Below are 26,762 nucleotides of genomic sequence, written 5' to 3'. Positions count from 1 at the left end.
CTCTGCTGGAGGTCGCAGCCTGCCCAGTAGCTACCCTTTCCTCCTCCCAGGCACGGATGATGAGCTTTTGGCTGCACCGCAGGCTCTTGTCACCTTTGCTTTGCCGTCTCATTGAATCCCACTTCTTTGCTGTTCTGTTGGTTGTTTTTGTTTCTTTCTGCGTATTGTCATTTTTCCCCTGGGTCCCATTGGTTTGCTTTCCTTTGTTCGCTTGGTTTTGCTTTCTCTACTGCTCCTTTGGCTTTGCTCTCCATTGTTAATTTCATGTTTGTTTGTGTTATTTGGTTTGCTTTCCTTTTTGTTGTTCATTCTGTTCCTTGGCTCTTGGTTTTCTGGCATTGCTTTGCTTTGTCCTACTTTCTATTTTGCTTCTTGTCTTTCATTCTGGTTTGTTTTGTTTGTTTTTTTTTTTTCCATGTTCTCCCCTTAGATTTTGTTAGCTTTGATATTGTCTCACTGTGTTGCTTTGAATTTTTTGCTTTGCCATATATTTGCCGTCCCCCCCTTAGCTCTTTGTTTGTCCTTTTCTCCCCGGTTTACTTGGCTCTTTTCCTTTTCCTTTTGGCTTTTGTTTCCTGCTCGGTTGGCTTTGCTTTCTACTGCTGATTTTTCTTTTTGGTTGGTTCTTTTTCTTTCCAGACCATGCCTTTGCATTATTTTCATCTGTTCTAAAAGTTAGTCTCCTCTTTTCTCCTCGATTTCTTTGGCTTTCATTACATTCCTCCTTCTTGCACTAACCTTGCCTTTCCTTACCTGATGTTAGACTTCTGTATTGTTCACTCATATATCCTTTGTGTCCTAGACTCTGTCCTTGTCATGGACTGGAGGCTTTTCTTGAGGTGCCTGGCATCATCCGTGCCCGGTAGCTACCCTGTCCTCCTCCTTGGCATGACCACGAGCGCTTTCCCTTCCTCCAGAGAGATGTTTTGTCCTGCTTGCAGCCGCGGACTCCTCCACGGGCGCCAGCTGAGGAAGTGCATCTCTGCTGGAGGTTGCAGCCTGCCCAGTAGCTACCCTTTCCTCCTCCCAGGCACGGATGGTGAGCTTTTGGCTGCACCGCAGGCTCTTGTCACCTTTGCTTTGCCGTCTCATTGAATCCCATTTCTTTGCTGTTCTGTTGGTTGTTTTTGTTTCTTTCTGCGTATTGTCATTTTTCCCCTGGGTCCCATTGGTTTGCTTTCCTTTGTTCGCTTGGTTTTGCTTTCTCTACTGCTCCTTTGGCTTTGCTCTCCATTGTTAATTTCATGTTTGTTTGTGTTATTTGGTTTGCTTTCCTTTTTGTTGTTCATTCTGTTCCTTGGCTCTTGGTTTTCTGGCATTGTTCTGCTTTGTCCTCCTTTCTACTTCGCTTCTTGTCTTTTATTGTTATAGTTTATTTTTTTTTTCCATGTTCTCCCCTTAGATTTTGTTAGCTTTGATATTGTCTCACTGTGTTGCTTTGAATTTTTTGCTTTGCTATATACTTGCAGACCATGCCCTTGCTTTTTTTTGGTACTTTTTCCACCGGATTACTTGTCTCTTTTCCTTTTCCTTTTGGCTTTTGTTTCCTGCTCGGTTGGCTTTGCTTTCTACTGCTGATTTTTCTTTTTGGTTGGTTCTTTTTCTTTCCAGCCCATGCCTTTGCATTATTTTCATCTGTTCTAGAAGTTAGTCTCCTCTTTTCTCCTCTATTTCTTTGGCTTTCATTACATTCCTCCTTCTTGCACTAACCTTGCCTTTCCTTACCTGATGTTAGACTTCTGTATTGTTCACTCATATATCCTTTGTGTCCTAGACTCTGTCCTTGTCATGGACTGGAGGCTTTTCCTCAGATGCCTGGCAGCATCCGTGCCCGGTAGCTACCCTGACCTCCTCCTCGGCATGACCACGAGCGCTTTCCCTTCCTCCAGAGAGATGTTTTGTCCTGCTTGCAGCCGCGGACTCCTCCACGGGCGCCAGCTGAGGAAGTGCATCTCTGCTGGAGGTCGCAGCCTGCCCAGTAGCTACCCTTTCCTCCTCCCAGGCACGGATGGTGAGCTTTTGGCTGCACCGCAGGCTCTTGTCACCTTTGCTTTGCCGTCTCATTGAATCCCATTTCTTTGCTGTTCTGTTGGTTGTTTTTGTTTCTTTCTGCGTATTGTCATTTTTCCCCTGGGTCCCATTGGTTTGCTTTCCTTTGTTCGCTTGGTTTTGCTTTCTCTACTGCTCCTTTGTCTTTGCTCTCCATTGTTAATTTCATGTTTGTTTGTGTTATTTGGTTTGCTTTCCTTTTTGTTGTTCATTCTGTTCCTTGGCTCTTGGTTTTCTGGCATTGTTCTGCTTTGTCCTCCTTTCTACTTCGCTTCTTGTCTTTTATTGTTATAGTTTATTTTTTTTTTTCCATGTTCTCCCCTTAGATTTTGTTAGCTTTGATATTGTCTCACTGTGTTGCTTTGAATTTTTTGCTTTGCTATATACTTGCAGACCATGCCCTTGGTTTTTTTTGGTACTTTTTCCACCGGATTACTTGTCTCTTTTCCTTTTCCTTTTGGCTTTTGTTTCCTGCTCGGTTGGCTTTGCTTTCTACTGCTGATTTTTCTTTTTGGTTGGTTCTTTTTCTTTTCAGACCATGCCTTTGCATTATTTTCATCTGTTCTAAAAGTTAGTCTCCTCTTTTCTCCTCGATTTCTTTGGCTTTCATTACATTCCTCCTTCTTGCACTAACCTTGCCTTTCCTTACCTGATGTTAGACTTCTGTATTGTTCACTCATATATCCTTTGTGTCCTTGCCTCTGTCCTTGTCATGGACTGGAGGCTTTTCCTCAGATGCCTGGCAGCATCCATGCCCGGTAGCTACCCTGACCTCCTCCTCGGCATGACCACGAGCGCTTTCCCTTCCTCCAGAGAGATGTTTTGTCCTGCTTGCAGCCGCGGACTCCTCCACGGGCGCCAGCTGAGGAAGTGCATCTCTGCTGGAGGTCGCAGCCTGCCCAGTAGCTACCCTTTCCTCCTCCCAGGCACGGATGTTGAGCTTTTGGCTGCACCGCAGGCTCTTGTCACCTTTGCTTTGCCGTCTCATTGAATCCCATTTCTTTGCTGTTCTGTTGGTTGTTTTTGTTTCTTTCTGCGTATTGTCATTTTTCCCCTGGGTCCCATTGGTTTGCTTTCCTTTGTTCGCTTGGTTTTGCTTTCTCTACTGCTCCTTTGGCTTTGCTCTCCATTGTTAATTTCATGTTTGTTTGTGTTATTTGGTTTGCTTTCCTTTTTGTTGTTCATTCTGTTCCTTGGCTCTTGGTTTTCTGGCATTGTTCTGCTTTGTCCTCCTTTCTACTTCGCTTCTTGTCTTTCATTCTGGTTTGTTTTGTTTGTTTTTCTTTTCCATGTTCTCCCCTTAGATTTTGTTAGCTTTGATATTGTCTCACTGTGTTGCTTTGAATTTTTTGCTTTGCTATATACTTGCAGACCATGCCCTTGCTTTTTTTTGGTACTTTTTCCACCGGATTACTTGTCTCTTTTCCTTTTCCTTTTGGCTTTTGTTTCCTGCTCGGTTGGCTTTGCTTTCTACTGCTGATTTTTCTTTTTGGTTGGTTCTTTTTCTTTCCAGACCATGCCTTTGCATTATTTTCATCTGTTCTAAAAGTTAGTCTCCTCTTTTCTCCTCGATTTCTTTGGCTTTCATTACATTCCTCCTTCTTGCACTAACCTTGCCTTTCCTTACCTGATGTTAGACTTCTGTATTGTTCACTCATATATCCTTTGTGTCCTAGACTCTGTCCTTGTCATGGACTGGAGGCTTTTCTTGAGGTGCCTGGCATCATCCGTGCCCGGTAGCTACCCTGTCCTCCTCCTTGGCATGACCACGAGCGCTTTCCCTTCCTCCAGAGAGATGTTTTGTCCTGCTTGCAGCCGCGGACTCCTCCACGGGCGCCAGCTGAGGAAGTGCATCTCTGCTGGAGGTTGCAGCCTGCCCAGTAGCTACCCTTTCCTCCTCCCAGGCACGGATGGTGAGCTTTTGGCTGCACCGCAGGCTCTTGTCACCTTTGCTTTGCCGTCTCATTGAATCCCATTTCTTTGCTGTTCTGTTGGTTGTTTTTGTTTCTTTCTGCGTATTGTCATTTTTCCCCTGGGTCCCATTGGTTTGCTTTCCTTTGTTCGCTTGGTTTTGCTTTCTCTACTGCTCCTTTGGCTTTGCTCTCCATTGTTAATTTCATGTTTGTTTGTGTTATTTGGTTTGCTTTCCTTTTTGTTGTTCATTCTGTTCCTTGGCTCTTGGTTTTCTGGCATTGTTCTGCTTTGTCCTCCTTTCTACTTCGCTTCTTGTCTTTTATTGTTATAGTTTATTTTTTTTTTCCATGTTCTCCCCTTAGATTTTGTTAGCTTTGATATTGTCTCACTGTGTTGCTTTGAATTTTTTGCTTTGCTATATACTTGCAGACCATGCCCTTGCTTTTTTTTGGTACTTTTTCCACCGGATTACTTGTCTCTTTTCCTTTTCCTTTTGGCTTTTGTTTCCTGCTCGGTTGGCTTTGCTTTCTACTGCTGATTTTTCTTTTTGGTTGGTTCTTTTTCTTTCCAGACCATGCCTTTGCATTATTTTCATCTGTTCTAGAAGTTAGTCTCCTCTTTTCTCCTCTATTTCTTTGGCTTTCATTACATTCCTCCTTCTTGCACTAACCTTGCCTTTCCTTACCTGATGTTAGACTTCTGTATTGTTCACTCATATATCCTTTGTGTCCTAGACTCTGTCCTTGTCATGGACTGGAGGCTTTTCCTCAGATGCCTGGCAGCATCCGTGCCCGGTAGCTACCCTGACCTCCTCCTCGGCATGACCACGAGCGCTTTCCCTTCCTCCAGAGAGATGTTTTGTCCTGCTTGCAGCCGCGGACTCCTCCACGGGCGCCAGCTGAGGAAGTGCATCTCTGCTGGAGGTCGCAGCCTGCCCAGTAGCTACCCTTTCCTCCTCCCAGGCACGGATGGTGAGCTTTTGGCTGCACCGCAGGCTCTTGTCACCTTTGCTTTGCCGTCTCATTGAATCCCATTTCTTTGCTGTTCTGTTGGTTGTTTTTGTTTCTTTCTGCGTATTGTCATTTTTCCCCTGGGTCCCATTGGTTTGCTTTCCTTTGTTCGCTTGGTTTTGCTTTCTCTACTGCTCCTTTGTCTTTGCTCTCCATTGTTAATTTCATGTTTGTTTGTGTTATTTGGTTTGCTTTCCTTTTTGTTGTTCATTCTGTTCCTTGGCTCTTGGTTTTCTGGCATTGTTCTGCTTTGTCCTCCTTTCTACTTCGCTTCTTGTCTTTTATTGTTATAGTTTATTTTTTTTTTTCCATGTTCTCCCCTTAGATTTTGTTAGCTTTGATATTGTCTCACTGTGTTGCTTTGAATTTTTTGCTTTGCTATATACTTGCAGACCATGCCCTTGGTTTTTTTTGGTACTTTTTCCACCGGATTACTTGTCTCTTTTCCTTTTCCTTTTGGCTTTTGTTTCCTGCTCGGTTGGCTTTGCTTTCTACTGCTGATTTTTCTTTTTGGTTGGTTCTTTTTCTTTTCAGACCATGCCTTTGCATTATTTTCATCTGTTCTAAAAGTTAGTCTCCTCTTTTCTCCTCGATTTCTTTGGCTTTCATTACATTCCTCCTTCTTGCACTAACCTTGCCTTTCCTTACCTGATGTTAGACTTCTGTATTGTTCACTCATATATCCTTTGTGTCCTTGCCTCTGTCCTTGTCATGGACTGGAGGCTTTTCCTCAGATGCCTGGCAGCATCCATGCCCGGTAGCTACCCTGACCTCCTCCTCGGCATGACCACGAGCGCTTTCCCTTCCTCCAGAGAGATGTTTTGTCCTGCTTGCAGCCGCGGACTCCTCCACGGGCGCCAGCTGAGGAAGTGCATCTCTGCTGGAGGTCGCAGCCTGCCCAGTAGCTACCCTTTCCTCCTCCCAGGCACGGATGTTGAGCTTTTGGCTGCACCGCAGGCTCTTGTCACCTTTGCTTTGCCGTCTCATTGAATCCCATTTCTTTGCTGTTCTGTTGGTTGTTTTTGTTTCTTTCTGCGTATTGTCATTTTTCCCCTGGGTCCCATTGGTTTGCTTTCCTTTGTTCGCTTGGTTTTGCTTTCTCTACTGCTCCTTTGGCTTTGCTCTCCATTGTTAATTTCATGTTTGTTTGTGTTATTTGGTTTGCTTTCCTTTTTGTTGTTCATTCTGTTCCTTGGCTCTTGGTTTTCTGGCATTGTTCTGCTTTGTCCTCCTTTCTACTTCGCTTCTTGTCTTTCATTCTGGTTTGTTTTGTTTGTTTTTCTTTTCCATGTTCTCCCCTTAGATTTTGTTAGCTTTGATATTGTCTCACTGTGTTGCTTTGAATTTTTTGCTTTGCTATATACTTGCAGACCATGCCCTTGCTTTTTTTTGGTACTTTTTCCACCGGATTACTTGTCTCTTTTCCTTTTCCTTTTGGCTTTTGTTTCCTGCTCGGTTGGCTTTGCTTTCTACTGCTGATTTTTCTTTTTGGTTGGTTCTTTTTCTTTCCAGACCATGCCTTTGCATTATTTTCATCTGTTCTAAAAGTTAGTCTCCTCTTTTCTCCTCGATTTCTTTGGCTTTCATTACATTCCTCCTTCTTGCACTAACCTTGCCTTTCCTTACCTGATGTTAGACTTCTGTATTGTTCACTCATATATCCTTTGTGTCCTTGCCTCTGTCCTTGTCATGGACTGGAGGCTTTTCCTCAGATGCCTGGCAGCATCCATGCCCGGTAGCTACCCTGACCTCCTCCTCGGCATGACCACGAGCGCTTTCCCTTCCTCCAGAGAGATGTTTTGTCCTGCTTGCAGCCGCGGACTCCTCCACGGGCGCCAGCTGAGGAAGTGCATCTCTGCTGGAGGTCGCAGCCTGCCCAGTAGCTACCCTTTCCTCCTCCCAGGCACGGATGGTGAGCTTTTGGCTGCACCGCAGGCTCTTGTCACCTTTGCTTTGCCGTCTCATTGAATCCCATTTCTTTGCTGTTCTGTTGGTTGTTTTTGTTTCTTTCTGCGTATTGTCATTTTTCCCCTGGGTCCCATTGGTTTGCTTTCCTTTGTTCGCTTGGTTTTGCTTTCTCTACTGCTCCTTTGGCTTTGCTCTCCATTGTTAATTTCATGTTTGTTTGTGTTATTTGGTTTGCTTTCCTTTTTGTTGTTCATTCTGTTCCTTGGCTCTTGGTTTTCTGGCATTGCTTTGCTTTGTCCTACTTTCTATTTTGCTTCTTGTCTTTAATTCTGGTTTGTTTTGTTTGTTTTTTCCATGTTCTCCCCTTAGATTTTGTTAGCTTTGATATTGTCTCACTGTGTTGCTTTGAATTTTTTGCTTTGCTATATACTTGCAGACCATGCCCTTGGTTTTTTTTGGTACTTTTTCCACCGGATTACTTGTCTCTTTTCCTTTTCCTTTTGGCTTTTGTTTCCTGCTCGGTTGGCTTTGCTTTCTACTGCTGATTTTTCTTTTTGGTTGGTTCTTTTTCTTTCCAGACCATGCCTTTGCATTATTTTCATCTGTTCTAAAAGTTAGTCTCCTCTTTTCTCCTCGATTTCTTTGGCTTTCATTACATTCCTCCTTCTTGCACTAACCTTGCCTTTCCTTACCTGATGTTAGACTTCTGTATTGTTCACTCATATATCCTTTGTGTCCTTGCCTCTGTCCTTGTCATTGACTGGAGGCTTTTCCTCGGGTGCCTGGCAGCATCCGTGCCCGGTAGCTACCCTGTCCTCCTCCTCGGCATGACCACAAGCGCTTTCCCTTCCTCCAGAGAGATGTTTTGTCCTGCTTGCAGCCGCGGACTCCTCCACGGGCGCCAGCTGAGGAAGTGCATCTCTGCTGGAGGTTGCAGCCTGCCCAGTAGCTACCCTTTCCTCCTCCCAGGCACGGATGGTGAGCTTTTGGCTGCACCGCAGGCTCTTGTCACCTTTGCTTTGCCGTCTCATTGAATCCCATTTCTTTGCTGTTCTGTTGGTTGTTTTTGTTTCTTTCTGCGTATTGTCATTTTTCCCCTGGGTCCCATTGGTTTGCTTTCCTTTGTTCGCTTGGTTTTGCTTTCTCTACTGCTCCTTTGGCTTTGCTCTCCATTGTTAATTTCATGTTTGTTTGTGTTATTTGGTTTGCTTTCCTTTTTGTTGTTCATTCTGTTCCTTGGCTCTTGGTTTTCTGGCATTGTTCTGCTTTGTCCTCCTTTCTACTTCGCTTCTTGTCTTTTATTGTTATAGTTTATTTTTTCTTTTCCATGTTCTCCCCTTAGATTTTGTTAGCTTTGATATTGTCTCACTGTGTTGCTTTGAATTTTTTGCTTTGCTATATACTTGCAGACCATGCCCTTGGTTTTTTTTGGTACTTTTTCCACCGGATTACTTGTCTCTTTTCCTTTTCCTTTTGGCTTTTGTTTCCTGCTCGGTTGGCTTTGCTTTCTACTGCTGATTTTTCTTTTTGGTTGGTTCTTTTTCTTTCCAGCCCATGCCTTTGCATTATTTTCATCTGTTCTAAAAGTTAGTCTCCTCTTTTCTCCTCGATTTCTTTGGCTTTCATTACATTCCTCCTTCTTGCACTAACCTTGCCTTTCCTTACCTGATGTTAGACTTCTGTATTGTTCACTCATATATCCTTTGTGTCCTTGCCTCTGTCCTTGTCATGGACTGGAGGCTTTTCCTCAGATGCCTGGCAGCATCCATGCCCGGTAGCTACCCTGACCTCCTCCTCGGCATGACCACGAGCGCTTTCCCTTCCTCCAGAGAGATGTTTTGTCCTGCTTGCAGCCGCGGACTCCTCCACGGGCGCCAGCTGAGGAAGTGCATCTCTGCTGGAGGTCGCAGCCTGCCCAGTAGCTACCCTTTCCTCCTCCCAGGCACGGATGGTGAGCTTTTGGCTGCACCGCAGGCTCTTGTCACCTTTGCTTTGCCGTCTCATTGAATCCCATTTCTTTGCTGTTCTGTTGGTTGTTTTTGTTTCTTTCTGCGTATTGTCATTTTTCCCCTGGGTCCCATTGGTTTGCTTTCCTTTGTTCGCTTGGTTTTGCTTTCTCTACTGCTCCTTTGGCTTTGCTCTCCATTGTTAATTTCATGTTTGTTTGTGTTATTTGGTTTGCTTTCCTTTTTGTTGTTCATTCTGTTCCTTGGCTCTTGGTTTTCTGGTATTGCTTTGCTTTGTCCTACTTTCTACTTCGCTTCTTGTCTTTCATTCTGGTTTGTTTTGTTTGTTTTTTCCATGTTCTCCCCTTAGATTTTGTTAGCTTTGATATTGTCTCACTGTGTTGCTTTGAATTTTTTGCTTTGCTATATACTTGCAGACCATGCCCTTGCTTTTTTTTGGTACTTTTTCCACCGGATTACTTGTCTCTTTTCCTTTTCCTTTTGGCTTTTGTTTCCTGCTCGGTTGGCTTTGCTTTCTACTGCTGATTTTTCTTTTTGGTTGGTTCTTTTTCTTTCCAGACCATGCCTTTGCATTATTTTCATCTGTTCTAAAAGTTAGTCTCCTCTTTTCTCCTCGATTTCTTTGGCTTTCATTACATTCCTCCTTCTTGCACTAACCTTGCCTTTCCTTACCTGATGTTAGCCCTCTGGTTCTTCATTCCTCTGTGTCCTTTGTGTCCTAGCCTCTGTACTTGTCATGGACTGGAGGCTTTTCCTCGGGTGCCTGGCAGCATCCGTGCCCGGTAGCTACCCTGTCCTCCTCCTCGGCATGACCACAAGCGCTTTCCCTTCCTCCAGAGAGATGTTTTGTCCTGCTTGCAGCCGCGGACTCCTCCACGGGCGCCAGCTGAGGAAGTGCATCTCTGCTGGAGGTTGCAGCCTGCCCAGTAGCTACCCTTTCCTCCTCCCAGGCACGGATGGTGAGCTTTTGGCTGCACCGCAGGCTCTTGTCACCTTTGCTTTGCCGTCTCATTGAATCCCATTTCTTTGCTGTTCTGTTGGTTGTTTTTGTTTCTTTCTGCGTATTGTCATTTTTCCCCTGGGTCCCATTGGTTTGCTTTCCTTTGTTCGCTTGGTTTTGCTTTCTCTACTGCTCCTTTGGCTTTGCTCTCCATTGTTAATTTCATGTTTGTTTGTGTTATTTGGTTTGCTTTCCTTTTTGTTGTTCATTCTGTTCCTTGGCTCTTGGTTTTCTGGTATTGCTTTGCTTTGTCCTACTTTCTACTTCGCTTCTTGTCTTTCATTCTGGTTTGTTTTGTTTGTTTTTTCCATGTTCTCCCCTTAGATTTTGTTAGCTTTGATATTGTCTCACTGTGTTGCTTTGAATTTTTTGCTTTGCTATATACTTGCAGACCATGCCCTTGGTTTTTTTTGGTACTTTTTCCACCGGATTACTTGTCTCTTTTCCTTTTCCTTTTGGCTTTTGTTTCCTGCTCGGTTGGCTTTGCTTTCTACTGCTGATTTTTCTTTTTGGTTGGTTCTTTTTCTTTCCAGACCATGCCTTTGCATTATTTTCATCTGTTCTAAAAGTTAGTCTCCTCTTTTCTCCTCGATTTCTTTGGCTTTCATTACATTCCTCCTTCTTGCACTAACCTTGCCTTTCCTTACCTGATGTTAGCCCTCTGGTTCTTCATTCCTCTGTGTCCTTTGTGTCCTAGCCTCTGTACTTGTCATGGACTGGAGGCTTTTCCTCGGGTGCCTGGCAGCATCCGTGCCCGGTAGCTACCCTGTCCTCCTCCTCGGCATGACCACAAGCGCTTTCCCTTCCTCCAGAGAGATGTTTTGTCCTGCTTGCAGCCGCGGACTCCTCCACGGGCGCCAGCTGAGGAAGTGCATCTCTGCTGGAGGTTGCAGCCTGCCCAGTAGCTACCCTTTCCTCCTCCCAGGCACGGATGGTGAGCTTTTGGCTGCACCGCAGGCTCTTGTCACCTTTGCTTTGCCGTCTCATTGAATCCCATTTCTTTGCTGTTCTGTTGGTTGTTTTTGTTTCTTTCTGCGTATTGTCATTTTTCCCCTGGGTCCCATTGGTTTGCTTTCCTTTGTTCGCTTGGTTTTGCTTTCTCTACTGCTCCTTTGGCTTTGCTCTCCATTGTTAATTTCATGTTTGTTTGTGTTATTTGGTTTGCTTTCCTTTTTGTTGTTCATTCTGTTCCTTGGCTCTTGGTTTTCTGGCATTGTTCTGCTTTGTCCTCCTTTCTACTTCGCTTCTTGTCTTTTATTGTTATAGTTTATTTTTTTTTTCCATGTTCTCCCCTTAGATTTTGTTAGCTTTGATATTGTCTCACTGTGTTGCTTTGAATTTTTTGCTTTGCTATATACTTGCAGACCATGCCCTTGCTTTTTTTTGGTACTTTTTCCACCGGATTACTTGTCTCTTTTCCTTTTCCTTTTGGCTTTTGTTTCCTGCTCGGTTGGCTTTGCTTTCTACTGCTGATTTTTCTTTTTGGTTGGTTCTTTTTCTTTCCAGACCATGCCTTTGCATTATTTTCATCTGTTCTAAAAGTTAGTCTCCTCTTTTCTCCTCTATTTCTTTGGCTTTCATTACATTCCTCCTTCTTGCACTAACCTTGCCTTTCCTTACCTGATGTTAGACTTCTGTATTGTTCACTCATATATCCTTTGTGTCCTTGCCTCTGTCCTTGTCATGGACTGGAGGCTTTTCCTCAGATGCCTGGCAGCATCCATGCCCGGTAGCTACCCTGACCTCCTCCTCGGCATGACCACGAGCGCTTTCCCTTCCTCCAGAGAGATGTTTTGTCCTGCTTGCAGCCGCGGACTCCTCCACGGGCGCCAGCTGAGGAAGTGCATCTCTGCTGGAGGTCGCAGCCTGCCCAGTAGCTACCCTTTTCTCCTCCCAGGCACGGATGTTGAGCTTTTGGCTGCACCGCAGGCTCTTGTCACCTTTGCTTTGCCGTCTCATTGAATCCCATTTCTTTGCTGTTCTGTTGGTTGTTTTTGTTTCTTTCTGCGTATTGTCATTTTTCCCCTGGGTCCCATTGGTTTGCTTTCCTTTGTTCGCTTGGTTTTGCTTTCTCTACTGCTCCTTTGGCTTTGCTCTCCATTGTTAATTTCATGTTTGTTTGTGTTATTTGGTTTGCTTTCCTTTTTGTTGTTCATTCTGTTCCTTGGCTCTTGGTTTTCTGGTATTGCTTTGCTTTGTCCTACTTTCTACTTCGCTTCTTGTCTTTCATTCTGGTTTGTTTTGTTTGTTTTTTCCATGTTCTCCCCTTAGATTTTGTTAGCTTTGATATTGTCTCACTGTGTTGCTTTGAATTTTTTGCTTTGCTATATACTTGCAGACCATGCCCTTGGTTTTTTTTGGTACTTTTTCCACCGGATTACTTGTCTCTTTTCCTTTTCCTTTTGGCTTTTGTTTCCTGCTCGGTTGGCTTTGCTTTCTACTGCTGATTTTTCTTTTTGGTTGGTTCTTTTTCTTTCCAGACCATGCCTTTGCATTATTTTCATCTGTTCTAAAAGTTAGTCTCCTCTTTTCTCCTCGATTTCTTTGGCTTTCATTACATTCCTCCTTCTTGCACTAACCTTGCCTTTCCTTACCTGATGTTAGCCCTCTGGTTCTTCATTCCTCTGTGTCCTTTGTGTCCTAGCCTCTGTACTTGTCATGGACTGGAGGCTTTTCCTCGGGTGCCTGGCAGCATCCGTGCCCGGTAGCTACCCTGTCCTCCTCCTCGGCATGACCACAAGCGCTTTCCCTTCCTCCAGAGAGATGTTTTGTCCTGCTTGCAGCCGCGGACTCCTCCACGGGCGCCAGCTGAGGAAGTGCATCTCTGCTGGAGGTTGCAGCCTGCCCAGTAGCTACCCTTTCCTCCTCCCAGGCACGGATGGTGAGCTTTTGGCTGCACCGCAGGCTCTTGTCACCTTTGCTTTGCCGTCTCATTGAATCCCATTTCTTTGCTGTTCTGTTGGTTGTTTTTGTTTCTTTCTGCGTATTGTCATTTTTCCCCTGGGTCCCATTGGTTTGCTTTCCTTTGTTCGCTTGGTTTTGCTTTCTCTACTGCTCCTTTGGCTTTGCTCTCCATTGTTAATTTCATGTTTGTTTGTGTTATTTGGTTTGCTTTCCTTTTTGTTGTTCATTCTGTTCCTTGGCTCTTGGTTTTCTGGCATTGTTCTGCTTTGTCCTCCTTTCTACTTCGCTTCTTGTCTTTTATTGTTATAGTTTATTTTTTTTTTCCATGTTCTCCCCTTAGATTTTGTTAGCTTTGATATTGTCTCACTGTGTTGCTTTGAATTTTTTGCTTTGCTATATACTTGCAGACCATGCCCTTGCTTTTTTTTGGTACTTTTTCCACCGGATTACTTGTCTCTTTTCCTTTTCCTTTTGGCTTTTGTTTCCTGCTCGGTTGGCTTTGCTTTCTACTGCTGATTTTTCTTTTTGGTTGGTTCTTTTTCTTTCCAGACCATGCCTTTGCATTATTTTCATCTGTTCTAAAAGTTAGTCTCCTCTTTTCTCCTCTATTTCTTTGGCTTTCATTACATTCCTCCTTCTTGCACTAACCTTGCCTTTCCTTACCTGATGTTAGACTTCTGTATTGTTCACTCATATATCCTTTGTGTCCTTGCCTCTGTCCTTGTCATGGACTGGAGGCTTTTCCTCAGATGCCTGGCAGCATCCATGCCCGGTAGCTACCCTGACCTCCTCCTCGGCATGACCACGAGCGCTTTCCCTTCCTCCAGAGAGATGTTTTGTCCTGCTTGCAGCCGCGGACTCCTCCACGGGCGCCAGCTGAGGAAGTGCATCTCTGCTGGAGGTCGCAGCCTGCCCAGTAGCTACCCTTTCCTCCTCCCAGGCACGGATGTTGAGCTTTTGGCTGCACCGCAGGCTCTTGTCACCTTTGCTTTGCCGTCTCATTGAATCCCATTTCTTTGCTGTTCTGTTGGTTGTTTTTGTTTCTTTCTGCGTATTGTCATTTTTCCCCTGGGTCCCATTGGTTTGCTTTCCTTTGTTCGCTTGGTTTTGCTTTCTCTACTGCTCCTTTGGCTTTGCTCTCCATTGTTAATTTCATGTTTGTTTGTGTTATTTGGTTTGCTTTCCTTTTTGTTGTTCATTCTGTTCCTTGGCTCTTGGTTTTCTGGTATTGCTTTGCTTTGTCCTACTTTCTACTTCGCTTCTTGTCTTTCATTCTGGTTTGTTTTGTTTGTTTTTTCCATGTTCTCCCCTTAGATTTTGTTAGCTTTGATATTGTCTCACTGTGTTGCTTTGAATTTTTTGCTTTGCTATATACTTGCAGACCATGCCCTTGGTTTTTTTTGGTACTTTTTCCACCGGATTACTTGTCTCTTTTCCTTTTCCTTTTGGCTTTTGTTTCCTGCTCGGTTGGCTTTGCTTTCTACTGCTGATTTTTCTTTTTGGTTGGTTCTTTTTCTTTCCAGACCATGCCTTTGCATTATTTTCATCTGTTCTAAAAGTTAGTCTCCTCTTTTCTCCTCGATTTCTTTGGCTTTCATTACATTCCTCCTTCTTGCACTAACCTTGCCTTTCCTTACCTGATGTTAGACTTCTGTATTGTTCACTCATATATCCTTTGTGTCCTTGCCTCTGTCCTTGTCATGGACTGGAGGCTTTTCCTCAGATGCCTGGCAGCATCCATGCCCGGTAGCTACCCTGACCTCCTCCTCGGCATGACCACGAGCGCTTTCCCTTCCTCCAGAGAGATGTTTTGTCCTGCTTGCAGCCGCGGACTCCTCCACGGGCGCCAGCTGAGGAAGTGCATCTCTGCTGGAGGTCGCAGCCTGCCCAGTAGCTACCCTTTCCTCCTCCCAGGCACGGATGGTGAGCTTTTGGCTGCACCGCAGGCTCTTGTCACCTTTGCTTTGCCGTCTCATTGAATCCCATTTCTTTGCTCTTCTGTTGGTTGTTTTTGTTTCTTTCTGCGTATTGTCTCTTTTTCCCCTGGGTCCCATTGGTTTGCTTTCCTTTGTTCGCTTGGTTTTGCTTTCTCTACTGCTCCTTTGGCTTTGCTCTCCATTGTTAATTTCATGTTTGTTTGTGTTATTTGGTTTGCTTTCCTTTTTGTTGTTCATTCTGTTCCTTGGCTCTTGGTTTTCTGGCATTGCTTTGCTTTGTCCTACTTTCTATTTTGCTTCTTGTCTTTAATTCTGGTTTGTTTTGTTTGTTTTTTTTTTTTTCCATGTTCTCCCCTTAGATTTTGTTAGCTTTGATATTGTCTCACTTTGAATTTTTTGCTTTGCTATATACTTGCAGACCATGCCCTTGGTTTTTTTTGGTACTTTTTCCACCGGATTACTTGTCTCTTTTCCTTTTCCTTTTGGCTTTTGTTTCCTGCTCGGTTGGCTTTGCTTTCTACTGCTGATTTTTCTTTTTGGTTGGTTTTCTTTCCAGACCATGCCTTTGCATTATTTTCATCTGTTCTAAAAGTTAGTCTCCTCTTTTCTCCTCGATTTCTTTGGCTTTCATTACATTCCTCCTTCTTGCACTAACCTTGCCTTTCCTTACCTGATGTTAGCCCTCTGGTTCTTCATTCCTCTGTGTCCTTTGTGTCCTAGCCTCTGTCCTTGTCATGGACTGGAGGCTTTTCCTCGGGTGCCTGGCAGCATCCGTGCCCGGTAGCTACCCTGTCCTCCTCCTCGGCATGACCACAAGCGCTTTCCCTTCCTCCAGAGAGATGTTTTGTCCTGCTTGCAGCCGCGGACTCCTCCACGGGCGCCAGCTGAGGAAGTGCATCTCTGCTGGAGGTTGCAGCCTGCCCAGTAGCTACCCTTTCCTCCTCCCAGGCACGGATGGTGAGCTTTTGGCTGCACCGCAGGCTCTTGTCACCTTTGCTTTGCCGTCTCATTGAATCCCATTTCTTTGCTGTTCTGTTGGTTGTTTTTGTTTCTTTCTGCGTATTGTCATTTTTCCCCTGGGTCCCATTGGTTTGCTTTCCTTTGTTCGCTTGGTTTTGCTTTCTCTACTGCTCCTTTGGCTTTGCTCTCCATTGTTAATTTCATGTTTGTTTGTGTTATTTGCTTTGCTTTCCTTTTTGTTGTTCATTCTGTTCCTTGGCTCTTGGTTTTCTGGTATTGCTTTGCTTTGTCCTACTTTCTACTTCGCTTCTTGTCTTTCATTCTGGTTTGTTTTGTTTGTTTTTCTTTTCCATGTTCTCCCCTTAGATTTTGTTAGCTTTGATATTGTCTCACTGTGTTGCTTTGAATTTTTTGCTTTGCTATATACTTGCAGACCATGCCCTTGGTTTTTTTTGGTACTTTTTCCACCGGATTACTTGTCTCTTTTCCTTTTCCTTTTGGCTTTTGTTTCCTGCTCGGTTGGCTTTGCTTTCTACTGCTGATTTTTCTTTTTGGTTGGTTCTTTTTCTTTCCAGACCATGCCTTTGCATTATTTTCATCTGTTCTAAAAGTTAGTCTCCTCTTTTCTCCTCGATTTCTTTGGCTTTCATTACATTCCTCCTTCTTGCACTAACCTTGCCTTTCCTTACCTGATGTTAGACTTCTGTATTGTTCACTCATATATCCTTTGTGTCCTTGCCTCTGTCCTTGTCATGGACTGGAGGCTTTTCCTCAGATGCCTGGCAGCATCCATGCCCGGTAGCTACCCTGACCTCCTCCTCGGCATGACCACGAGCGCTTTCCCTTCCTCCAGAGAGATGTTTTGTCCTGCTTGCAGCCGCGGACTCCTCCACGGGCGCCAGCTGAGGAAGTGCATCTCTGCTGGAGGTTGCAGCCTGCCCAGTAGCTACCCTTTCCTCCTCCCAGGCACGGATGGTGAGCTTTTGGCTGCACCGCAGGCTCTTGTCACCTTTGCTTTGCCGTCTCATTGAATCCCATTTCTTTGCTGTTCTGTTGGTTGTTTTTGTTTCTTTCTGCGTATTGTCATTTTTCCCCTGGGTCCCATTGGTTTGCTTTCCTTTGTTCGCTTGGTTTTGCTTTCTCTACTGCTCCTTTGGCTTTGCTCTCCATTGTTAATTTCATGTTTGCTTGTGTTATTTGGTTTGCTTTCCTTTTTGTTGTTCATTCTGTTCCTTGGCTCTTGGTTTTCTGGCATTGTTTTGCTTTGTCCTACTTTCTATTTTGCTTCTTGTCTTTCATTCTGGTTTGTTTTGTTTGTTTGTTTTTTTTCCATGTTCTCCCCTTAGATTTTGTTAGCTTTGATATTGTCTCACTGTGTTGCTTTGAATTTTTTGCTTTGCTATATACTTGCAGACCATGCCCTTGCTTTTTTTTGGTACTTTTTCCACCGGATTACTTGTCTCTTTTCCTTTTCCTTTTGGCTTTTGTTTCCTGCTCGGTTGGCTTTGCTTTCTACTGCTGATTTTTCTTTTTGGTTGGTTCTTTTTCTTTCCAGACCATGCCTTTGCATTATTTTCATCTGTTCTAAAAGTTAGTCTCCTCTTTTCTCCTCGATTTCTTTGGCTTTCATTACATTCCTCCTTCTTGCACTAACCTTGCCTTTTCTTACCTGATGTTAGACTTCTGTATTGTTCACTCATATATCCTTTGTGTCCTTGCCTCTGTCCTTGTCATGGACTGGAGGCTTTTCCTGAGGTGCCTGGCATCATCCGTGCCCGGTAGCTACCCTGTCCTCCTCCTCGGCATGACCACGAGCGCTTTCCCTTCCTCCAGAGAGATGTTTTGTCCTGCTTGCAGCCGCGGACTCCTCCACGGGCGCCAGCTGAGGAAGTGCATCTCTGCTGGAGGTCGCAGCCTGCCCAGTAGCTACCCTTTCCTCCTCCCAGGCACGGATGGTGAGCTTTTGGCTGCACCGCAGGCTCTTGTCACCTTTGCTTTGCCGTCTCATTGAATCCCATTTCTTTGCTGTTCTGTTGGTTGTTTTTGTTTCTTTCTGCGTATTGTCGTTTTTCCCCTGGGTCCCATTGGTTTGCTTTCCTTTGTTCGCTTGGTTTTGCTTTCTCTACTGCTCCTTTGGCTTTGCTCTCCATTGTTAATTTCATGTTTGTTTTGTTTTTCTGGTTTGCTTTCCTTTTTGTTGTTCATTCTGTTCCTTGGCTCTTGGTTTTCTGGCATTGTTCTGCTTTGTCCTCCTTTCTACTTCGCTTCTTGTCTTTTATTGTTATAGTTTATTTTTTTTTTCCACGTTCTCCCCTTAGATTTTGTTAGCTTTGATATTGTCTCACTGTGTTGCTTTGAATTTTTTGCTTTGCTATGTACTTGCAGACCATGCCCTTGGTTTTTTTTGGTACTTTTTCCACCGGATTACTTGTCTCTTTTCCTTTTCCTTTTGGCTTTTGTTTCCTGCTCGGTTGGCTTTGCTTTCTACTGCTGATTTTTCTTTTTGGTTGGTTCTTTTTCTTTCCAGACCATGCCTTTGCATTATTTTCATCTGTTCTAAAAGTTAGTCTCCTCTTTTCTCCTCGATTTCTTTGGCTTTCATTACATTCCTCCTTCTTGCACTAACCTTGCCTTTTCTTACCTGATGTTAGACTTCTGTATTGTTCACTCATATATCCTTTGTGTCCTTGCCTCTGTCCTTGTCATGGACTGGAGGCTTTTCCTGAGATGCCTGGCATCATCCGTGCCCGGTAGCTACCCTGTCCTCCTCCTCGGCATGACCACGAGCGCTTTCCCTTCCTCCAGAGAGATGTTTTGTCCTGCTTGCAGCCGCGGACTCCTCCACGGGCGCCAGCTGAGGAAGTGCATCTCTGCTGGAGGTCGCAGCCTGCCCAGTAGCTACCCTTTCCTCCTCCCAGGCACGGATGGTGAGCTTTTGGCTGCACCGCAGGCTCTTGTCACCTTTGCTTTGCCGTCTCATTGAATCCCATTTCTTTGCTGTTCTGTTGGTTGTTTTTGTTTCTTTCTGCGTATTGTCATTTTTCCACTGGGTCCCATTGGTTTGCTTTCCTTTGTTCACTTGGTTTTGCTTTCTCTACTGCTCCTTTGGCTTTGCTCTCCATTGTTAATTTCATGTTTGTTTGTGTTATTTGCTTTGCTTTCCTTTTTGTTGTTCATTCTGTTCCTTGGCTCTTGGTTTTCTGGCATTGCTTTGCTTTGTCCTACTTTCTATTTTGCTTCTTGTCTTTCATTCTGGTTTGTTTTGTTTGTTTTTTTTTTTTCCATGTTCTCCCCTTAGATTTTGTTAGCTTTGATATTGTCTCACTGTGTTGCTTTGAATTTTTTGCTTTGCTATATACTTGCAGACCATGCCCTTGGTTTTTTTTGGTACTTTTTCCACCGGATTACTTGTCTCTTTTCCTTTTCCTTTTGGCTTTTGTTTCCTGCTCGGTTGGCTTTGCTTTCTACTGCTGATTTTTCTTTTTGGTTGGTTCTTTTTCTTTCCAGCCCATGCCTTTGCATTATTTTCATCTGTTCTAAAAGTTAGTCTCCTCTTTTCTCCTCTATTACTTTGGCTTTCATTACATTCCTCCTTCTTGCACTAACCTTGCCTTTCCTTACCTGATGTTAGACTTCTGTATTGTTCACTCATATATCCTTTGTGTCCTTGCCTCTGTCCTTGTCATTGACTGGAGGCTTTTCCTCAGATGCCTGGCAGCATCCATGCCCGGTAGCTACCCTGACCTCCTCCTCGGCATGACCACGAGCGCTTTCCCTTCCTCCAGAGAGATGTTTTGTCCTGCTTGCAGCCGCGGACTCCTCCACGGGCGCCAGCTGAGGAAGTGCATCTCTGCTGGAGGTCGCAGCCTGCCCAGTAGCTACCCTTTCCTCCTCCCAGGCACGGATGGTGAGCTTTTGGCTGCACCGCAGGCTCTTGTCACCTTTGCTTTGCCGTCTCATTGAATCCCATTTCTTTGCTCTTCTGTTGGTTGTTTCAGTTTCTTTCTGCGTATTGTCTCTTTTTCCCCTGGGTCCCATTGGTTTGCTTTCCTTTGTTCGCTTGGTTTTGCTTTCTCTACTGCTCCTTTGGCTTTGCTCTCCATTGTTAATTTCATGTTTGTTTGTGTTATTTGGTTTGCTTTCCTTTTTGTTGTTCATTCTGTTCCTTGGCTCTTGGTTTTCTGGCATTGCTTTGCTTTGTCCTACTTTCTATTTTGCTTCTTGTCTTTCATTCTGGTTTGTTTTGTTTGTTTTTTTTTTTTTCCATGTTCTCCCCTTAGATTTTGTTAGCTTTGATATTGTCTCACTGTGTTGCTTTGAATTTTTTGCTTTGCTATATACTTGCAGACCATGCCCTTGGTTTTTTTTGGTACTTTTTCCACCGGATTACTTGTCTCTTTTCCTTTTCCTTTTGGCTTTTGTTTCCTGCTCGGTTGGCTTTGCTTTCTACTGCTGATTTTTCTTTTTGGTTGGTTCTTTTTCTTTCCAGACCATGCCTTTGCATTATTTTCATCTGTTCTAAAAGTTAGTCTCCTCTTTTCTCCTCTATTACTTTGGCTTTCATTACATTCCTCCTTCTTGCACTAACCTTGCCTTTCCTTACCTGATGTTAGACTTCTGTATTGTTCACTCATATATCCTTTGTGTCCTTGCCTCTGTCCTTGTCATGGACTGGAGGCTTTTCCTCAGATGCCTGGCAGCATCCATGCCCGGTAGCTACCCTGACCTCCTCCTCGGCATGACCACGAGCGCTTTCCCTTCCTCCAGAGAGATGTTTTGTCCTGCTTGCAGCCGCGGACTCCTCCACGGGCGCCAGCTGAGGAAGTGCATCTCTGCTGGAGGTCGCAGCCTGCCCAGTAGCTACCCTTTCCTCCTCCCAGGCACGGATGGTGAGCTTTTGGCTGCACCGCAGGCTCTTGTCACCTTTGCTTTGCCGTCTCATTGAATCCCATTTCTTTGCTGTTCTGTTGGTTGTTTTTGTTTCTTTCTGCGTATTGTCATTTTTCCCCTGGGTCCCATTGGTTTGCTTTCCTTTGTTCGCTTGGTTTTGCTTTCTCTACTGCTCCTTTGGCTTTGCTCTCCATTGTTAATTTCATGTTTGTTTGTGTTATTTGGTTTGCTTTCCTTTTTGTTGTTCATTCTGTTCCTTGGCTCTTGGTTTTCTGGTATTGCTTTGCTTTGTCCTACTTTCTACTTCGCTTCTTGTCTTTCATTCTGGTTTGTTTTGTTTGTTTTTTTTTTCCATGTTCTCCCCTTAGATTTTGTTAGCTTTGATATTGTCTCACTGTGTTGCTTTGAATTTTTTGCTTTGCTATATACTTGCAGACCATGCCCTTGCTTTTTTTTTGGTACTTTTTCCACCGGATTACTTGTCTCTTTTCCTTTTCCTTTTGGCTTTTGTTTCCTGCTCGGTTGGCTTTGCTTTCTACTGCTGATTTTTCTTTTTGGTTGGTTCTTTTTCTTTCCAGCCCATGCCTTTGCATTATTTTCATCTGTTCTAAAAGTTAGTCTCCTCTTTTCTCCTCGATTTCTTTGGCTTTCATTACATTCCTCCTTCTTGCACTAACCTTGCCTTTCCTTACCTGATGTTAGACTTCTGTATTGTTCACTCCTCTGTGTCCTTTGTGTCCTAGCCTCTGTCCTTGTCATGGACTGGAGGCTTTTCCTCAGATGCCTGGCAGCATCCATGCCCGGTAGCTACCCTGACCTCCTCCTCGGCATGACCACGAGCGCTTTCCCTTCCTCCAGAGAGATGTTTTGTCCTGCTTGCAGCCGCGGACTCCTCCACGGGCGCCAGCTGAGGAAGTGCATCTCTGCTGGAGGTCGCAGCCTGCCCAGTAGCTACCCTTTCCTCCTCCCAGGCACGGATGGTGAGCTTTTGGCTGCACCGCAGGCTCTTGTCTCCTTTGCTTTGCCGTCTCATTGAATCCCATTTCTTTGCTGTTCTGTTGGTTGTTTTTGTTTCTTTCTGCGTATTGTCATTTTTCCCCTGGGTCCCATTGGTTTGCTTTCCTTTGTTCGCTTGGTTTTGCTTTCTCTACTGCTCCTTTGGCTTTGCTCTCCATTGTTAATTTCATGTTTGTTTGTGTTATTTGGTTTGCTTTCCTTTTTGTTGTTCATTCTGTTCCTTGGCTCTTGGTTTTCTGGCATTGTTCTGCTTTGTCCTCCTTTCTACTTCGCTTCTTGTCTTTTATTGTTATAGTTTATTTTTTTTTTCCACGTTCTCCCCTTAGATTTTGTTAGCTTTGATATTGTCTCACTGTGTTGCTTTGAATTTTTTGCTTTGCTATATACTTGCAGACCATGCCCTTGGTTTTTTTTGGTACTTTTTCCACCGGATTACTTGTCTCTTTTCCTTTTCCTTTTGGCTTTTGTTTCCTGCTCGGTTGGCTTTGCTTTCTACTGCTGATTTTTCTTTTTGGTTGGTTCTTTTTCTTTCCAGACCATGCCTTTGCATTATTTTCATCTGTTCTAAAAGTTAGTCTCCTCTTTTCTCCTCTATTACTTTGGCTTTCATTACATTCCTCCTTCTTGCACTAACCTTGCCTTTCCTTACCTGATGTTAGACTTCTGTATTGTTCACTCATATATCCTTTGTGTCCTTGCCTCTGTCCTTGTCATGGACTGGAGGCTTTTCCTCAGATGCCTGGCAGCATCCATGCCCGGTAGCTACCCTGACCTCCTCCTCGGCATGACCACGAGCGCTTTCCCTTCCTCCAGAGAGATGTTTTGTCCTGCTTGCAGCCGCGGACTCCTCCACGGGCGCCAGCTGAGGAAGTGCATCTCTGCTGGAGGTCGCAGCCTGCCCAGTAGCTACCCTTTCCTCCTCCCAGGCACGGATGGTGAGCTTTTGGCTGCACCGCAGGCTCTTGTCACCTTTGCTTTGCCGTCTCATTGAATCCCATTTCTTTGCTCTTCTGTTGGTTGTTTCAGTTTCTTTCTGCGTACTGTCTCTTTTTCCACTGGGTCCCATTGGTTTGCTTTCCTTTGTTCGCTTGGTTTTGCTTTCTCTACTGCTCCTTTGGCTTTGCTCTCCATTGTTAATTTCATGTTTGTTTGTGTTATTTGGTTTGCTTTCCTTTTTGTTGTTCATTCTGTTCCTTGGCTCTTGGTTTTCTGGCATTGCTTTGCTTTGTCCTACTTTCTATTTTGCTTCTTGTCTTTCATTCTGGTTTGTTTTGTTTGTTTTTTTTTTTTCCATGTTCTCCCCTTAGATTTTGTTAGCTTTGATATTGTCTCACTGTGTTGCTTTGAATTTTTTGCTTTGCTATATACTTGCAGACCATGCCCTTGCTTTTTTTTGGTACTTTTTCCACCGGATTACTTGTCTCTTTTCCTTTTCCTTTTGGCTTTTGTTTCCTGCTCGGTTGGCTTTGCTTTCTACTGCTGATTTTTCTTTTTGGTTGGTTCTTTTTCTTTCCAGACCATGCCTTTGCATTATTTTCATCTGTTCTAAAAGTTAGTCTCCTCTTTTCTCCTCTATTTCTTTGGCTTTCATTACATTCCTCCTTCTTCCACTTACCTTGCCTTTCCTTACCTGATGTTAGCCCTCTGGTTCTTCATTCCTCTGTGTCCTTTGTGTCCTAGCCTCTGTCCTTGTCATGGACTGGAGGCTTTTCCTCGGGTGCCTGGCAGCATCCGTGCCCGGTAGCTACCCTGACCTCCTCCTCGGCATGACCATGAGCGCTTTCCCTTCCTCCAGAGAGATGTTTTGTCCTGCTTGCAGCCGCGGACTCCTCCACGGGCGCCAGCTGAGGAAGTGCATCTCTGCTGGAGGTCGCAGCCTGCCCAGTAGCTACCCTTTCCTCCTCCCAGGCACGGATGGTGAGCTTTTGGCTGCACCGCAGGCTCTTGTCACCTTTGCTTTGCCGTCTCATTGAATCCCATTTCTTTCCTCTTCTGTTGGTTGTTTCAGTTTCTTTCTGCGTATTGTCATTTTTCCCCTGGGTCCCATTGGTTTGCTTTCCTTTGTTCGCTTGGTTTTGCTTTCTCTACTGCTCCTTTGGCTTTGCTCTCCATTGTTAATTTCATGTTTGTTTGTGTTATTTGGTTTGCTTTCCTTTTTGTTGTTCATTCTGTTCCTTGGCTCTTGGTTTTCTGGTATTGCTTTGCTTTGTCCTACTTTCTACTTCGCTTCTTGTCTTTCATTCTGGTTTGTTTTGTTGGTTTTTTCCATGTTCTCCCCTTAGATTTTGTTAGCTTTGATATTGTCTCACTGTGTTGCTTTGAATTTTTTGCTTTGCTATATACTTGCAGACCATGCCCTTGGTTTTTTTGGTACTTTTTCCACCGGATTACTTGTCTCTTTTCCTTTTCCTTTTGGCTTTTGTTTCCTGCTCGGTTGGCTTTGCTTTCTACTGCTGATTTTTCTTTTTGGTTGGTTCTTTTTCTTTCCAGACCATGCCTTTGCATTATTTTCATCTGTTCTAAAAGTTAGTCTCCTCTTTTCTCCTCGATTTCTTTGGCTTTCATTACATTCCTCCTTCTTGCACTAACCTTGCCTTTCCTTACCTGATGTTAGACTTCTGTATTGTTCACTCATATATCCTTTGTGTCCTTGCCTCTGTCCTTGTCATGGACTGGAGGCTTTTCCTCAGATGCCTGGCAGCATCCATGCCCGGTAGCTACCCTGACCTCCTCCTCGGCATGACCACAAGCGCTTTCCCTTCCTCCAGAGAGATGTTTTGTCCTGCTTGCAGCCGCGGACTCCTCCACGGGCGCCAGCTGAGGAAGTGCATCTCTGCTGGAGGTTGCAGCCTGCCCAGTAGCTACCCTTTCCTCCTCCCAGGCACGGATGATGAGCTTTTGGCTGCACCGCAGGCTCTTGTCACCTTTGCTTTGCCGTCTCATTGAATCCCATTTCTTTGCTGTTCTGTTGGTTGTTTTTGTTTCTTTCTGCGTATTGTCATTTTTCCCCTGGGTCCCATTGGTTTGCTTTCCTTTGTTCGCTTGGTTTTGCTTTCTCTACTGCTCCTTTGGCTTTGCTCTCCATTGTTAATTTCATGTTTGTTTGTGTTATTTGCTTTGCTTTCCTTTTTGTTGTTCATTCTGTTCCTTGGCTCTTGGTTTTCTGGCATTGCTTTGCTTTGTCCTACTTTCTATTTTGCTTCTTGTCTTTCATTCTGGTTTGTATTGTTTGTTTGTTTTTTTTCCATGTTCTCCCCTTAGATTTTGTTAGCTTTGATATTGTTTCACTGTGTTGCTTTGAATTTTTTGCTTTGCTATATACTTGCAGACCATGCCCTTGCTTTTTTTTGGTACTTTTTCCACCGGATTACTTATCTCTTTTCCTTTTCCTTTTGGCTTTTGTTTCCTGCTCGGTTGGCTTTGCTTTCTACTGCTGATTTTTCTTTTTGGTTGGTTCTTTTTCTTTCCAGCCCATGCCTTTGCATTATTTTCATCTGTTCTAAAAGTTAGTCTCCTCTTTTCTCCTCGATTTCTTTGGCTTTCATTACATTCCTCCTTCTTGCACTAACCTTGCCTTTCCTTACCTGATGTTAGACTTCTGTATTGTTCACTCATATATCCTTTGTGTCCTTGCCTCTGTCCTTGTCATGGACTGGAGGCTTTTCTTGAGGTGCCTGGCATCATCCGTGCCCGGTAGCTACCCTGTCCTCCTCCTCGGCATGACCACAAGCGCTTTCCCTTCCTCCAGAGAGATGTTTTGTCCTGCTTGCAGCCGCGGACTCCTCCACGGGCGCCAGCTGAGGAAGTGCATCTCTGCTGGAGGTTGCAGCCTGCCCAGTAGCTACCCTTTCCTCCTCCCAGGCACGGATGATGAGCTTTTGGCTGCACCGCAGGCTCTTGTCACCTTTGCTTTGCCGTCTCATTGAATCCCATTTCTTTGCTGTTCTGTTGGTTGTTTTTGTTTCTTTCTGCGTATTGTCGTTTTTCCCCTGGGTCCCATTGGTTTTCTTTCCTTTGTTCGCTTGGTTTTGCTTTCTCTACTGCTCCTTTGGCTTTGCTCTCCATTGTTAATTTCATGTTTGTTTGTGTTATTTGGTTTGCTTTCCTTTTTGTTGTTCATTCTGTTCCTTGGCTCTTGGTTTTCTGGCATTGTTCTGCTTTGTCCTCCTTTCTACTTCGCTTCTTGTCTTTTATTGTTATAGTGTATTTTTTTTTTCCATGTTCTCCCCTTAGATTTTGTTAGCTTTGATATTGTCTCACTGTGTTGCTTTGAATTTTTTGCTTTGCTATATACTTGCAGACCATGCCCTTGCTTTTTTTTGGTACTTTTTCCACCGGATTACTTATCTCTTTTCCTTTTCCTTTTGGCTTTTGTTTCCTGCTCGGTTGGCTTTGCTTTCTACTGCTGATTTTTCTTTTTGGTTGGTTCTTTTTCTTTCCAGCCCATGCCTTTGCATTATTTTCATCTGTTCTAAAAGTTAGTCTCCTCTTTTCTCCTCTATTTCTTTGGCTTTCATTACATTCCTCCTTCTTGCACTAACCTTGCCTTTCCTTACCTGATGTTAGACTTCTGTATTGTTCACTCATATATCCTTTGTGTCCTTGCCTCTGTCCTTGTCATGGACTGGAGGCTTTTCTTGAGGTGCCTGGCATCATCCGTGCCCGGTAGCTACCCTGTCCTCCTCCTCGGCATGACCACAAGCGCTTTCCCTTCCTCCAGAGAGATGTTTTGTCCTGCTTGCAGCCGCGGACTCCTCCACGGGCGCCAGCTGAGGAAGTGCATCTCTGCTGGAGGTTGCAGCCTTCCCAGTAGCTACCCTTTCCTCCTCCCAGGCACGGATGATGAGCTTTTGGCTGTACCGCAGGCTCTCGTCACCTTTGCTTTGCCGTCTCATTGAATCCCATTTCTTTGCTGTTCTGTTGGTTGTTTTTGTTTCTTTCTGCGTATTGTCGTTTTTCCCCTGGGTCCCATTGGTTTTCTTTCCTTTGTTCGCTTGGTTTTGCTTTCTCTACTGCTCCTTTGGCTTTGCTCTCCATTGTTAATTTCATGTTTGTTTGTGTTATTTGGTTTGCTTTCCTTTTTGTTGTTCATTCTGTTCCTTGGCTCTTGGTTTTCTGGCATTGTTCTGCTTTGTCCTCCTTTCTACTTCGCTTCTTGTCTTTTATTGTTATAGTGTATTTTTTTTTTCCATGTTCTCCCCTTAGA

Source organism: Lagopus muta, chromosome 22 (genome assembly GCF_023343835.1).
Source record: "Lagopus muta isolate bLagMut1 chromosome 22, bLagMut1 primary, whole genome shotgun sequence".
In the NCBI taxonomy this organism is placed as follows: domain Eukaryota; kingdom Metazoa; phylum Chordata; class Aves; order Galliformes; family Phasianidae; genus Lagopus; species Lagopus muta.
The sequence above is the reverse complement of the archived record's forward strand: the minus strand, read 5'-3'. Positions refer to the sequence as shown.